The 13,323-nt window shown below is 43.5% G+C and overlaps 1 long non-coding RNA gene across 1 annotated transcript in view; it reads left to right on the top strand.

Annotated features, from left to right (window-relative positions):
- Positions 1-13,323, top strand: part of LOC108583019 — a 35,622-nt gene extending 22,299 nt beyond the window's left edge. The window contains exon 4 of the long non-coding RNA XR_002518607.2: positions 9,838-13,323. This is a non-coding gene — a long non-coding RNA (uncharacterized LOC108583019). The remainder of the gene's footprint in view (positions 1-9,837) is intronic.

Raw genomic sequence — 13,323 nt, forward strand, 5'->3', positions numbered from 1 at the left:
GGTACTAAATACAGAGTAGACTTTCATAGGATTCAGGTTGTCTGGCCAGTACATGTGGTAAAAATTGCACACTTAGTATTGCCCCCTTGAGCTGAGCATCGGATGCAGTGTTTGACTTGCGTTTAGAGGCCATTTTATATGAAAAATTTGAATCTGTATCAACAAAATCACCTTCAGGATGGCAAGATGCTCACCAGGTGGACTGCCCCAGATGCTGAGACTGTCCTCGAAGATAGCAGAGCCCTAGCTCCACTCCCTGCTCATGCCAAGGCACAGGCCCACTGGGTGCAGGAGGTGGGTGGCACGTGCTGTGACATGGTCTTTTCTCACTCTCTGCAGGTCATAATGGGTTTAATTTGCATATTCACTCTTAAAGGGCATATAATGTGGCTCCACTCTCAGCCACAGGCAGCTGGTGGCAGCTGGTTTTCCTGCTGGTTCCAGAGTCTATCACTGCCTTGCTCCTCTTTGGTCCCATTGGCTGGGAGCACCTTTGCTTTCTGATCTCAGTGTGGCTTTTGGCCTTGGTTCCCCTCCTGGATTAACAGCTCCCAGTGATTTGGCTTCTGGATTGTCGGGGCTGTTTAGCCCTTACGTTGTGGTCTTTTGTGGCGTGGTTTGCTCTGGGGTTAACTTTTCAGCTTGGACTCGTGGACTTTGGGGTTCAAGTTCAAAATGAAGTGCCTTGTCCCCACCTCAGAGTGTTCCAGGCCACCTCTTAGCAGGGGCCCTCTCCATCGGAGGGCCAGGTCAGACACTGGAAAGTTCTCGTTCTTCTGGAATCTGCTTACTAGTTTGGTCCTGGTTATTGCTTTGAATTTCAGGTCTGCGGCTGGGTTGCTCTTTCTCTGGGATATCCTGGTTCCACTCGAGTGAGGAAGGAAGTTTTCCACATCACTTCGGAAACATCTTCTGCGATCTAGGTTGTTGTGTGTACTCTGATGGAGTGTTGGAGCAGTGCATGAGGTTCATTTCCTGAACATCTCTGTGCGCTATTGCTATGCTCCATGCTTTCCCTGCCCAATGGAGGATGGCTCATGATCACAACTCCAGGAGCGTGGCGTTAATATCTCCCCACTGTGCTCAGTGGAAACAGATCCAGATAGCTCAAGCAACTTGCCCAGGGGCTCACAGCTGGTGACCAGCAAATCCTGTTCTGCCTGATTCCAAAATTCATACCTTAACACTCTACCACACAGTGCCCAGCAAAATCCTAAAAGTGGGTAAATCTTATCTTAGTTTCTGTCAGCATCTTTCATCCCTCTACACTCCATCCATGAAGCCACAGCTCAATACGGTACCACATGTTGTCCCAGGCTCTTGGGCAGAACCCTATAGTTTATTCCTTAATTTCTCCCCTCATTCTCAAATAATTTGCCCTGAGGCCATCTCAGCAGGCTTGGCACTGGGCTGAGTAATTTATAGGGAAAAATGACTGCAATGTTAGTAGGAATCTGTGTTTCCATACTCTTTCCTTCTGTTAAAATGTTTGCACTTTAACGAAACTCTAGCTCAGAGGACCAATGGTAGGAATTTGAAATGTGTCGTAACCCTGGAATGGCAAATACTTTTGGATAGGTGTTACAGCCTGAACTGTGTTCCCCCAAAATGTGTATGTTGAGGTCCTAATTCGCAGTACCTCAAAATGTGGCTATATTTGTATTTAAAGAGGTAATTAAGTTAAAACAATTAAAGCACTAATCCACTATGACTGGTGTCCTATAAGAGAATATTACGACACAATTTGCACAGAAGGAAGATGATATGAAGACATAGGGGGAAAAATGGCCATTGCTAAGCCAACTCCAAAAATGGCCATCTCCAGGCTTAGGTAGGGAGAGGTGTCAGAAGAAACCAATGCTGCTGACAGGGTTGATCTTGGACTTCCCAACTTCCAGGACTGTGAAAATATAAGTTTCTGTTGTTTAAGCCAAGTCTGCAGTCCTTTGTTACGACAGCCCTAGCAAACTAATACAATAGGTCTTGTCAGTATACCGCAAATATCAAGTCATGCAGCAGAGGCTAATGCATATGGGCGGGAACTGCAAGCTCCAGCGACCCCTTGGCGGGGAGGGGAAAGGTACTAGCTCCTTCTTGGCTTCCCACCACTAAGTGCTGTAAGGAGCCGAGAAGAGCTTTGTGGTCAGCACATCTAAGCACTTTGATGGGATATATGAGATCAGAGACATCGTAATCACCTTCCAGGAGCCAGACAGAAAGGCAGGGTGATGGAGTGGTAGGAACAGCTTGGAGCCAGGCCTGTGTAAATCCAGGATCTGCCATTTGTGCTACACAACCAGGAACAGGTCAGCACCCTCTCTGGGCTGTGGTTTCCTAAGACAGGAATAACAATGCTGACCTCATAGGGCTGCAAGGGTTATGTGGGCGTTCCACATTATCGGGAACACATGTCCTTCAGGAGCAATCAGGAAATGAAATCCCATAAAGTGCAAAATGGGCTGGGTGTGGTGGCTCACGCCTGTAGTCCCAGCACTTCGGGAGGTCCAGGCAGGAGGATCACTTGAGGCCAGGGGAGTTCAAAACTAGCCCCAGCAACACAGTAAGACCCTGTCTCTGCAGAAAAAAAATTAAAAATTAGCCAGGCGTGATGGTGTATACATGTAATCTTAGCGACCTGGAAGGCTGAGGTGAGAGGCTGTCTTGAGCCCAGGAGTTTAAGGTTGCAGTGGGCCATGATTGTACCACTGCACTCCAGCCGGGGCAACAGAGACCCTGTCTCAAAACAAAAAAAGTGCAAAATGGCAGAGTGACCCTATGGCTGTCTTTCCTTATTCCCAGATTAAGATAATTCACTGTGGGTGGCACCTGGCGTTTTGCTCACATCTCAGCCATACGTCCCAGTGTCAGGAGGTGCAGGCCTGGCTTTCCTTTTCTGGAGCCACAATTTAGGACTTGTCCAGTCTGGGCCTCATTCTCACCCTATCAGTCACACATAGACCCGGAGAGGCAACTCTGACCTAGACAACAGCGAAGTTAATAAAAGATATGAGAATAAGCCCTTTGTGATTACTATGATGGGAAGGAAGCAATGCTTGCTCTTTTCAGCCCAACATACACTAAGAACCAGACCAAGCATAAGTCTGTTAGCCAGGAATGGCCTACTGCCATTGTCACCACTGCTGGGCCATGTGGCCTGGCAGAGGGGAGCAAGCTGACTTCAGGTAAGGTCTGGTGAGAATTCCCAGGTCGCAGCATGCAGGAGACTCCAGGGCCAGCAACCTACTGGGGGCTCCAGTTACATTTGCCTCTTGCCAAAGAATTGATATGAGCCATAGCAGGTCATGGGCATGGAGGACACTGGATGGGTGACTTTGGCTGAGCCTCAGAGGGTGACCCACCCTCATCCTCAAAGAAGAAAAGCTGATTGGCAAAAACAAAAACAAACAAACAGAAACCAACAGTGGAGAGCACATCTTTTCCAACAGACAGAGCCAATCCGAGGGAACACAGAACCTTGAAGCTCAGCAACAGAGTCTTAGGGAGCTGGTAGGGAAGGCAGTCGGGAGACAGCCCTTTGCTGGCAATAGTGGGAAGACACATGGGCACTGTGGAGGAGGCAGAAGTGCTGGCAGAGAAAGAGCGACAGGGCTTCAAGGAGCTTCAGTAATTTAGTGAACAGGTGGACATCAGGCAGGAAGCAAGCACAGAAAGTCCAAAATGTCCTTGAATTCAGCAAAGTCCCCAGGCCAGTCTGATTTCACTAAACCAACGCTTCCATCGCCCCCATCAGTGAATTATTTAAGAAGCTATTTCCAAAGTGTGGCAGCATGGACATTATGTTGAGTGGAAGAAGCCAGATAAAGGAGTAGGTTTTCTATAATTCCACTTATGTAAAATTCAAGAAGAGACAAAACCAGTTTATGCTGGTAGAAATCTGAACAGTAATTTTCTAGCTAGGGAGGGGAGCTGTTGCAGGGGATTGGCTGGAACAGGAAATAGAGTGTTCTGAGGTGATGGAAAAGTTTTCTATCTTGATTGGGTGGTAGTTGCTTGGGTACAAAACTCAATGAACAGTACAGTTGAAATCTATGCATTTTATTGATTTAAATCGTACTCTGATAAAATTAACTGATACACACACACACACGCACTTACTTCCAAGTACCTGCTATGTATAATTCATTGTGATAAGTGTCTATATGTTACAAGCAAACCAAAACAGAACCTGCCCTAAGAAAGTTTACAAAGAATAATAGTAGAGACAAGATAAAAGACATGGTCCACAAGTCATAGTTCAAGACAGATAGTGATAGAGTCCCCAAGAGAAATAGCTATAAAGTGATATCAGTAGCCAGAGGAAGGAAGAAGGCCTCTGGCTGGAGGGACTCATTTGGCTTCATAGAGGAGGCAGCACTTGAGCTCGGCCTTGAAAGAGGTGGGCAAGAACATTCCAGGTAGAAGAAAGAGCAAAATAAAGGCAGAGTGGCAGTATGGCTGGGAAGCAGCAATAGTTCAACCTGCTTGAGATGCAGATCATGAGAAGAGAGTAATGACAGAAAAGGTTACAAAGCAAGTAGGATCAGTTTGTACAGGACCTTGAATGTCAGGCAAAAGAGTGAATTTAGCTTGGCCAACATGGCGAAACCCTGTCTTTACTAAAATATACAAAAATTAGCCAGGTGTGGTGGCACACACCTGTAATCCCAGCTACTCCAGAGGCTGAGGCATGAGAATCGCTTGAACCGGGGAGGCAGAGGCTGCAGTGAGCCCAGTTCATGCCACTGCACTCCAGTCTGGGCAACAGAGCGAGACCTCGTCTGAAAAAAAAAAGAGAGAGAGAGAGAGAGTGGATTTGAACAGAGGTGTGATATTGCTATAATGTACAGGTTAGACCCAGGTGGAGAGAGTCTAGAGGGTGGGCCTACTTTTCACAGTCATGTAGTTCCTTGCCTTCCAAAGAGTGATCCATAGACCAGGACCATTGGCATCACCTGGGAGCTTGCTAGAAAGGCAGAGTATCTACCAATAAGACCTAGTGCATCAGAATCTGCATTTTAACAAGATACATGGATAATTCTTAGGCAAATCTAAGTTTTAAAAGCACTGATCTAGATGTTAAAAGCACTGGTATGGAAGTGAGATAATGGATTTGTCTTCCATACCAGCAGGGGGACCTGAATCAGTCCTTTGCTACCCCAAACGCTGAGCCCAACAGGGAATATAGGTAGATAATTGATCTTCATGTTGCTGTTTGATGTAGCAGGAAGAACAGTTCACTCCTGGAGGCCCGCTGAAGAGCATGTGAAATCTCAGGGTGAGGAAGGGGTAAACAGTCTAAAGCAGAAATGCTGTCACTCCTCCATTTCATGTTGGCATCTCATCATGAAGACCTCTGTGGATTGGTGATGCTCATCATCATTAGTGATGATGTGGATCAATGCTCTTGGGCTGTGGTGAGTGGAAGCCAAGATTATTTCATCTGAATAATTTATCATCCCCCAGCACTAGAGATTGAAGATGTGGCCAGGTACTATTGAGTTCTTTCAAAGGTTATAGACCCTTCTGATAGTTTCTTGGCTGCCATTTTTAGTTAGGTCTCCATATGCTTTGCCAGACTTGGTCAAGATAATTCCACTTAAGGAAAAAAAAAAAAAAAAAAAAGCTACTTTTGTCTGAACCGTCTGTGAATTCTCCTGTTTTGAGTCTCCACTTAGCCAGCACCTTGACTTGTCAATGATGAAGAAGCAAGAGGCAAGGAAACCATGGGCCCATCCCACTCAAAGGCTGACTCCCTTCTAGCTGCTTCCCAGTGGTTCTGCTTCGTTGATGATCTTACATCACGTTCCAGAGAGTGATGGAAGATTGACAGAAAGGATGTAAGCATGAGCCATTCCGAATATACTAAGAATTTAGTGAAGACATAGGGATCTATAACTTCTATCCTATTCAGACTCACAGGGAATGTTCTGGAGATAGGTCATGGTTCTCCTTTAACTACAAATCTGGCATCAGGTCTCAGGGAATGCCTGACAGCTTCAAAATAAGTCATGAATCTAAATAGCAACAACCAAACATGCTGAGTTCGGACTCCCAGGCTATTCTTGTGACGAGTATTAGCAGGAGTGCTTTAATTGCTAGCACCTGGGAAAAACAGGCACTCAAGTTCTGTTGTGAAAAGACCAAGCTGACAGTCAAGAGACCTCACCTGGGCATGAAGATCAGTTCTCCTTCTCTTGTTCTTCCTCGTACCAGCGGAATGACTTTGTGAGTTATTTCATCTATTTGAGTCTTAGTTCCTCATTTGCACAATGTGAACAAAAACAGCACTGCACCATTGGGATTTTGTGAGAATCACTGAGTGTTCTGAAGCGGTTCAGCCACATTAACACCAGAACCTACTGATGAATTCCAGTTCTGTAAAAGAATCTAAGTAGCCCAAAAAGCCCTCAATTAAACACATAAGGAATCCCATTCCTTTTGAACAAAGAAGCAAATAGGCTTTAATCTCATTGAAAGAGTAGTTTGGGAGCATCTTTTTTAAAGAAACCAGAAATAGAAAATTATTTTGAGTGTGTCTTTAGGTGAGGCATTCTTTTCCATTACCCGGCCTACCATATAGAACTGTCTTCAGAGCACTTAAGAAAACCAAATCTAGAGACAGCACAGGCAGACCTGTCTTGTCTGGAACACTCAGAACCTGGACGATGCCTGCTCTGGCCCCTGGCCTCTCATAAAGCAACTCTCTCCCACAGATTAAGAATCTTTCAAGAAGAGATTTTTGTGGTTCTCATTTGTGCTATTGCTGTCAGGTTAGAATCTTTGCTCTTTCTCCTGCAAAGAGGGAGAAAAGTGATTACAAGACTCTTTTACTATCCTGTATTTGGGAAGTTGCTAGCCTGAACAACCTCTAAAGATCTTCCAAAAGCAAGATTCTGAGACTGTTCAGAACTCTTACAGACTTCTTGGCATACATTAGAATGTGCAAAGAATACCTCCAGTGTCAGCAAAAAACAAACAAACAAAAAACCCAAACAAAAACAACAACAAAAAACCTTTCCAGGAATAAGCCATTCAAAAGAAGTTGCATTCTTTTGGAGAATCTCAGAAGTAGTTTGAGAGAAATAAGATTGATCTAGAAAGATGATTTTCCCACTCACGTAGTCACATTCCTGCTTGAGAATTTATAATGATCTGTCTGGTTTCCTATTTCTGTATGTATTTATTCATTCACCAGTAAACATTTGTGGAATGCCTATAGGTATATAACCTATATAACCCTGTAGGTTTATAGCAGGAACACGAGAGGGATGTGGTCCCTGCCTCATAGTGTATACTGCAGAACCTCAGTTCTGATAGCCCTCTCCTAGACCCTGGAGTTCATTCTTTGCCCAATCAGAAGGAATTTAAAATATAGTCCCATAAGATTATAATGGAGCTTAAAAATTTCTATAGCCTAGTGACATTGTAGCTGTTGTAAAGTCATATCACACTTACTGTATTTTAAACATAAGTTTTGCATAGCTGGAGTGTACAGAGTTTGTAGTCTATTGTAGTATACAGTAACAACCTAGGCCTTCACATTCACTCACCACTCACTCACCCAGAGCAACCTCCAGTCCTGCAAACTTCATTCATGGCAAATGCTTTATACAAGAGTATCTTTTTTTTTTTAACCTTTATATCAAATCTTACTGTACCTTTCCCATGTTTAGAAATGTTTAGATACATAAAATATTTACCATTATGTTTCAATTGCCTACAATAATCAGTACAGTAACTTGCTGTACAGGTTTGTGTCCTAAGAGCAGTAGACTATAGCATATAATCTAAGTGTGTAGTAGGCTACACCATCTAGGTTTGTGTAAATGAACTCCATGAGTTCACATGATGATGAAATTGCATAAGGATGCAGTCTTGGAATGTATCCCTATTGTTAAGCAACACATGACTGGACTCTAATATTCCAGTGACTCATCAAATCAGCCCTGCTCTAATCTTAAAAGCTGTTGGTTCAAGTAAGTAGCTCCAGCCTTCCCTTTGAAGTCTAGCAAAGGAGGAACAGCATGATGGATAAGCTGCCTGGGATCTGATAGGCCAGGGCTCAACCTTGGCTCACCCACTTTCTGACTGTGGGGTGGGGCTTAGGATGAATTACATAAGTTCTCTAACCTTTAGTGTCTTATCTGTAAAATGGGTATGTTAGAAGGCTTAAGCAAGCTGAGTTTTGAGAAGTGCCCTGTTCAGGGCCCCCTACAGTGAGTATCCAATAAATAAATGATGGCCATTATTACTATTATTCCCCTGTTTAACTGGTCTTGTCCTATAACCTTGTACTTGAGTCCCCATCCTAGTACTTTGGCCTGTCTGAGACTAGCATCTTGCCCTATTCATTTAACACAATTTTTCTCATCACTTTATATTATGAAATTTTCAGGCATAAAGAAAAGTTGAAGGAATTTTAAAGTGAACATCCATATACCAACCACCTAGACTTTACTATTTTTTACTGTCTTTGTTTTATCACATATGTATCTATTTTTCCATCCCTCTATTCATCCATCAATCCATTTAACTTTTTTCTTTTGAGGTAAATTCTACAATCAATGCAATGCTCAAATATTTAAGGTTATGATTTGTTGAATTTTGGTAGTTGCCTAAATCTGTATAACCCAAACCCCTATCAAGGCATAGAATGGTACTGTAATCCCAGAAAGTCCCTTATGCCAGCTAATTCCCACCATTCCTTCCTCCCCAGAGGCACCATCACTCTGATTTTTTTGGTATCATCATTGTTTTGATGGATAGCTCTCTTTTTTTTTGTACATTCCTTTTGCTTATTCTAGATTTCAAATAAATGTAATGGTAATGTATAGACAGTAGTACATACTCTTTTTTGTCTGGGTTCTTTCACTTAGCATGGTTTTGAGATTCACTGGTGTTGTTTTGTGTATTAATAATTTGTTCCTTGTTATTACTGAGCAGCATCACATTATATGAATATACTGCAGTTTGTGTATCTGTTTTCCTATTGATAGATACCTGGGAGTTTCCTAGTTTTGGATATTACAAATCTGAGCTTTTTAAATGAATATATATTTCATTTCACTTGGATAAATGCCTAGCATAGAACTTTTGGGCCATAGGGTAAGTGTATGTTACCTAGCAAGAAATTGCTAGATACCACTATACCTCCACCAACAATATATGAGTTCCAGTCACTCCACTTCCTCACCAACATTTGTGGCTGTGTTTTTAATTTTAGACATTCTTGTGGTTATGTAGTGGTATGTCTTTTGGTTTTAATTATTTGCTGCTCCCTGATGACTAATGGCATTGAACGATATTTTACATCCTTATTGGCCATATGTATACCTTCCTTGTAAAGTATCTGATCATATTAATTGACCACTTTTTAGTTGTCTTTTTATTATTGGATTATAGTTCTTTATTCATCCTAGATACTCGTTTTTAGTTGTGTGAATGTTTTATCCAAGTCAGCAGCTTGCCTATTTGTTTTCTTAACAGTCACTTGATGAGCAAAAATTTTCAATTTTGATAAAATCTACCTACCATTTTTTTCTTTCATTGTTGTTATTTGCTGTTTCCTGTCTAAGAAATGTTTTCCTACTCTTAAGTTTTAGAGATATGCTTTCCCTTAAAAACTGTATTATGTTTATGTTAACTGCTACGTTCAGGTTATGCACCCATCATGTAACATTTTCTGTTTGATGGGAGGTAGGTAGGTGCTGAGGTTTATTTTTTAGCATGTGAGAATCTAGTTGTTTCTATATAATTTATTGAAAAGGCATTCTTTTCTTTATTGCATTGCTTTGGCACCTTTGTGGAAAATCAATTGAACATTTGCTTCTGACCAAGATGATGTAACAAGTACCAGACGGACCGCTGAGACTTAAAACACTAAAAACCTTAAGGAAAATCTATGAACCGATGGCTCTTACCCTGGGCAACAGGCAGCATGAGAAAGTCATCCCCGTGACAGGAGAGGCGAGTGAGGCGGCCCGCGACGGCCCCAGCTGACTGTCTGGAGAGTCTCTTGAGCTGCAGCGCTGGGTGGGGGACCCATGCAGAGCCTGGCCGTGTCACAGTTGAGGAGGCCGCATGGAGGCCCCGGAGGCCACAGCCGGATGCAGAGCGAGCGACCGCCCGGGACCCGGAAGTGACCCGGAAGTGGGCGCTCACAGCCGCGGGGGTGGGGCAGAGGCCTTCTGGGCGGGTTCCCGGTGCTTCTTGTGGGGCCCGCGCTGCCCTGAGGTTTCTCAGTGTCCCTTCCCCACCTTGGCCTTCATGGGCTGACTCTGCATCCGCGCTCGTTGCTACTCTGTGTTAGGCTCGTGGTGGCTTCTCTGCTCTTCCAGTCCTGCCTCCCAGCGTCCTCAGGAGCCCCGACGGAGACCTTGGAAAAGAGCTCGCGTGTGAGTACGAATGCCCGCTCCTTGTGTCTGGGACTAACGTTGTTGCGCTTAGGCCACACTTAAGAATTTATTACCATTTTAGCTGTTTCCTTCCAACCTGCTGTTTCGGGCAGCCATGTCCTCCTCCATCTCTGACAAAGGTGTGTCCCCTTTGGTCGGAGGCACTTGTCAGTCTTTGGAATTGTGTTCACTTCATTGTCTCGTAGCCTCACCTCCTCAGATGGGCTCAAGAAAAGTTACGATGTTTTAGAATGTCAGGCTTTTTCTTGTTGTTAGAATGGAAGCCACATCCTCCTAAGCGAAGTGGAACTCGGCCTCATTCATTTTAACAAACATTTACTGAGTGCCTTGCTTCTCAGGCTCTGCACATGCAGACGGATGAAACATGGCCTTCTCTGTCTGTTCGCAGACCATCTAGTGAATCAGACGAGGAGCTGTCACCGCAGGATGTGGTCATTGTCTTTGTTTATGTCAATTGGGCACCCGAGGCTGTCTGGGACAGCCAAGAGAGCTTTCATCTGGAAAGTAAAGCTCATGTGAATGTCTTGCAGAGAAATAGAGGTTTCCAGGTGGGCAAAGGAGGTGAGGACATCCTAGGCAGAGAAAACACCACACCTATAGTCACATTGGGATGAAAGAGCAAAGCTGTCCTCATGAGGGCCTGGTTCTGAACCCCAAGTTTGCTGCTGGAGCTCCCTGACAGTCACCAGCCATCTAGATTTTATACCAGACAACTCCCCACCACAAACACAAGCCTATGCAAGTGGGCCTTTCAGGGATCCTGTTGTCCTTGTCATAGCTTTATTATACCCTCCCATGATGCAGGATCCCTGAGTCTTTGTCAGCCACTCTCCTAGACCATGAGCTCCTCAAAGGCGGTGATGGTTTTATACATCTCTGCATTCCCTGCACCCAGTTCAGTAGCTGGCTTGGTAGAAGCTCAGGAAGTGTTGGATGAACTGAAATCAAATAATGTTCCTGAATGCCCCATCAGGGTGTTTGGATCACTCTCTGGCTGCTGTTCCTCAGATGTGAATGCACCCCTAAAAAGCAGGGTGTCTAGGAGGTCAACATACAGATTTCATGGTCATTTTGTTTGTTTTTAATTGAAGCAGGTGGCAGAGGGTAGGGACCATCTTATTCCAGGCTCTCATTACCTCCTGGAATTTGCAAGTCTGGTCTTTTCTAAATGTTAACTTTTAGTGAGCTGAATTATTCATTCATTCCCCTACCCCGGTGACATTTTGATTGCTGCATTCACTGTTTAAATTTTGAATGATCTCAGATTCTATTTGAGCCTGCCTCGGACGCAGTAATAACTGCCACAGGAGAACAGAGAATCTCTTGCTCTGCAACAATGGTTTCAACTGTAATTTTACAAAACAAGTAACTTCCGCTTAAACCAAGGAAACAACAGAGGAATCTGTTTTCAAATGTGACATTCTTTCCCATGGGAAGTGCTTTCAAATGTGTTTTGGTTCTGCCTTTTGCTTTTGCCTGCCTTTTGTCTCTCACCAGGAGAACAATGTCATATTTTGCTAGAACATAACTATCTTGGGTACATGGGATAAAAGGATGACTTGAAATAAAAAACACTAAAATTTTCTATTTAGTAGTTAATTGTGGGAAAGTTAAGACTATCAAATGAAAATATAAAGAATAGTTTATTTACACATGGTTTAGTACTTACTCAGATGTTTAAAATAAGTAAAAAACACACTTATAGTTATGTTTATAGTTTTGGTTGCAGAGCTGAGGGAGAAATGAAATCTGGAGCATTCAGGCAGGAAAGCCTAGGAATGGCTTCAGATAAGTCACAGTGAAGCTGGTTCTTGAAGGGTGTGTGAGAGCTGACAGGGGAGGGCTGTCCAGCGGAAGAAACAGCGAGTGCTACGGTGCAGGATTAGCTAGTTTCTCTAGTTTAATCTAACCAATTGTAACTAAATACCTATTTTCGTCATATCTCCTTTTTATGTACTTTGAACTTTTCCCTTTGTTTTTAAATGAAACTACCCCACCACCTCAAACAAGAACTCTTCTCAGATGATGGGTCTGTGTTACTGTCTCCTTCCCTGTTTGAACTCTCAGCCTCGTTTCTGTTTGACTCCCATTCCTTTTGTGATTTGACTTCACATTCTTTCTCACTACCCTCCTGAAAATTTCTTTCCCCTCTTGCTGCTGTCTGGCTTCCTCTGGCCCCTCCCTGTCTGCTGGTGTGCAGTGAGCATGCAGTTGGAAGGCTCCTTCTGAAGATGGATGGTGGCAGGGTCTGAAAATGGAACAGACAGCAAATAAGCTCACGAATCTCTGTTAGTATTTTCATCAGTAATACACGTTTAACAAGTTTTTGTTGAATACCTACTATTGAGACAGACATATGAACAAAAATTCTCTAATATGTTGTCCAATTATGTGGGCTGATAAGTTATACTAAAACATATTAAGTATTAGACATAAAGTGCTCTGGAACCTCAGAGGACTTCCCTTTCAGGAGGTCATGGAAAGCTTCACAAAAGTGATGATCAGGGCAGATCCAGGTTTAGAGGGGTCTGAAGCTTTTGAAGGTTGTCAGAATCAAAATGGAGTCACTTGAGTTAAAATCCTGACAAATGGGGGCAGAGAAGGCCATGAAGGGAGGGTTCTCACGCATGTGTGCCTCATAACAAGAACAGTTACAAAAGATGGCAAAAACTGCAGCCTTGCACAAAAGCCATAGTAACCTTACACAGAAAATACTTCTGCATGGACGTCTATCCAGCAACTGCCTGTCTCAGCTTGGACTGATGCCACCCTTGTTATTGAACCTTGTAGGCAAGCATACTTGATTCAAAATACTTGATGTATTTCTTCTCATTTTGCCTTTAAAAACTTCCCCTTTGGTTGGGCGCAGTGGCTCATGCTTGTAATCCCAGCACTTTGGGAGGCTGAG

The sequence above is a fragment of the Papio anubis genome, chromosome 19 (assembly GCF_008728515.1).
Source record: "Papio anubis isolate 15944 chromosome 19, Panubis1.0, whole genome shotgun sequence".
NCBI classification, from domain to species: Eukaryota; Metazoa; Chordata; class Mammalia; order Primates; family Cercopithecidae; genus Papio; species Papio anubis.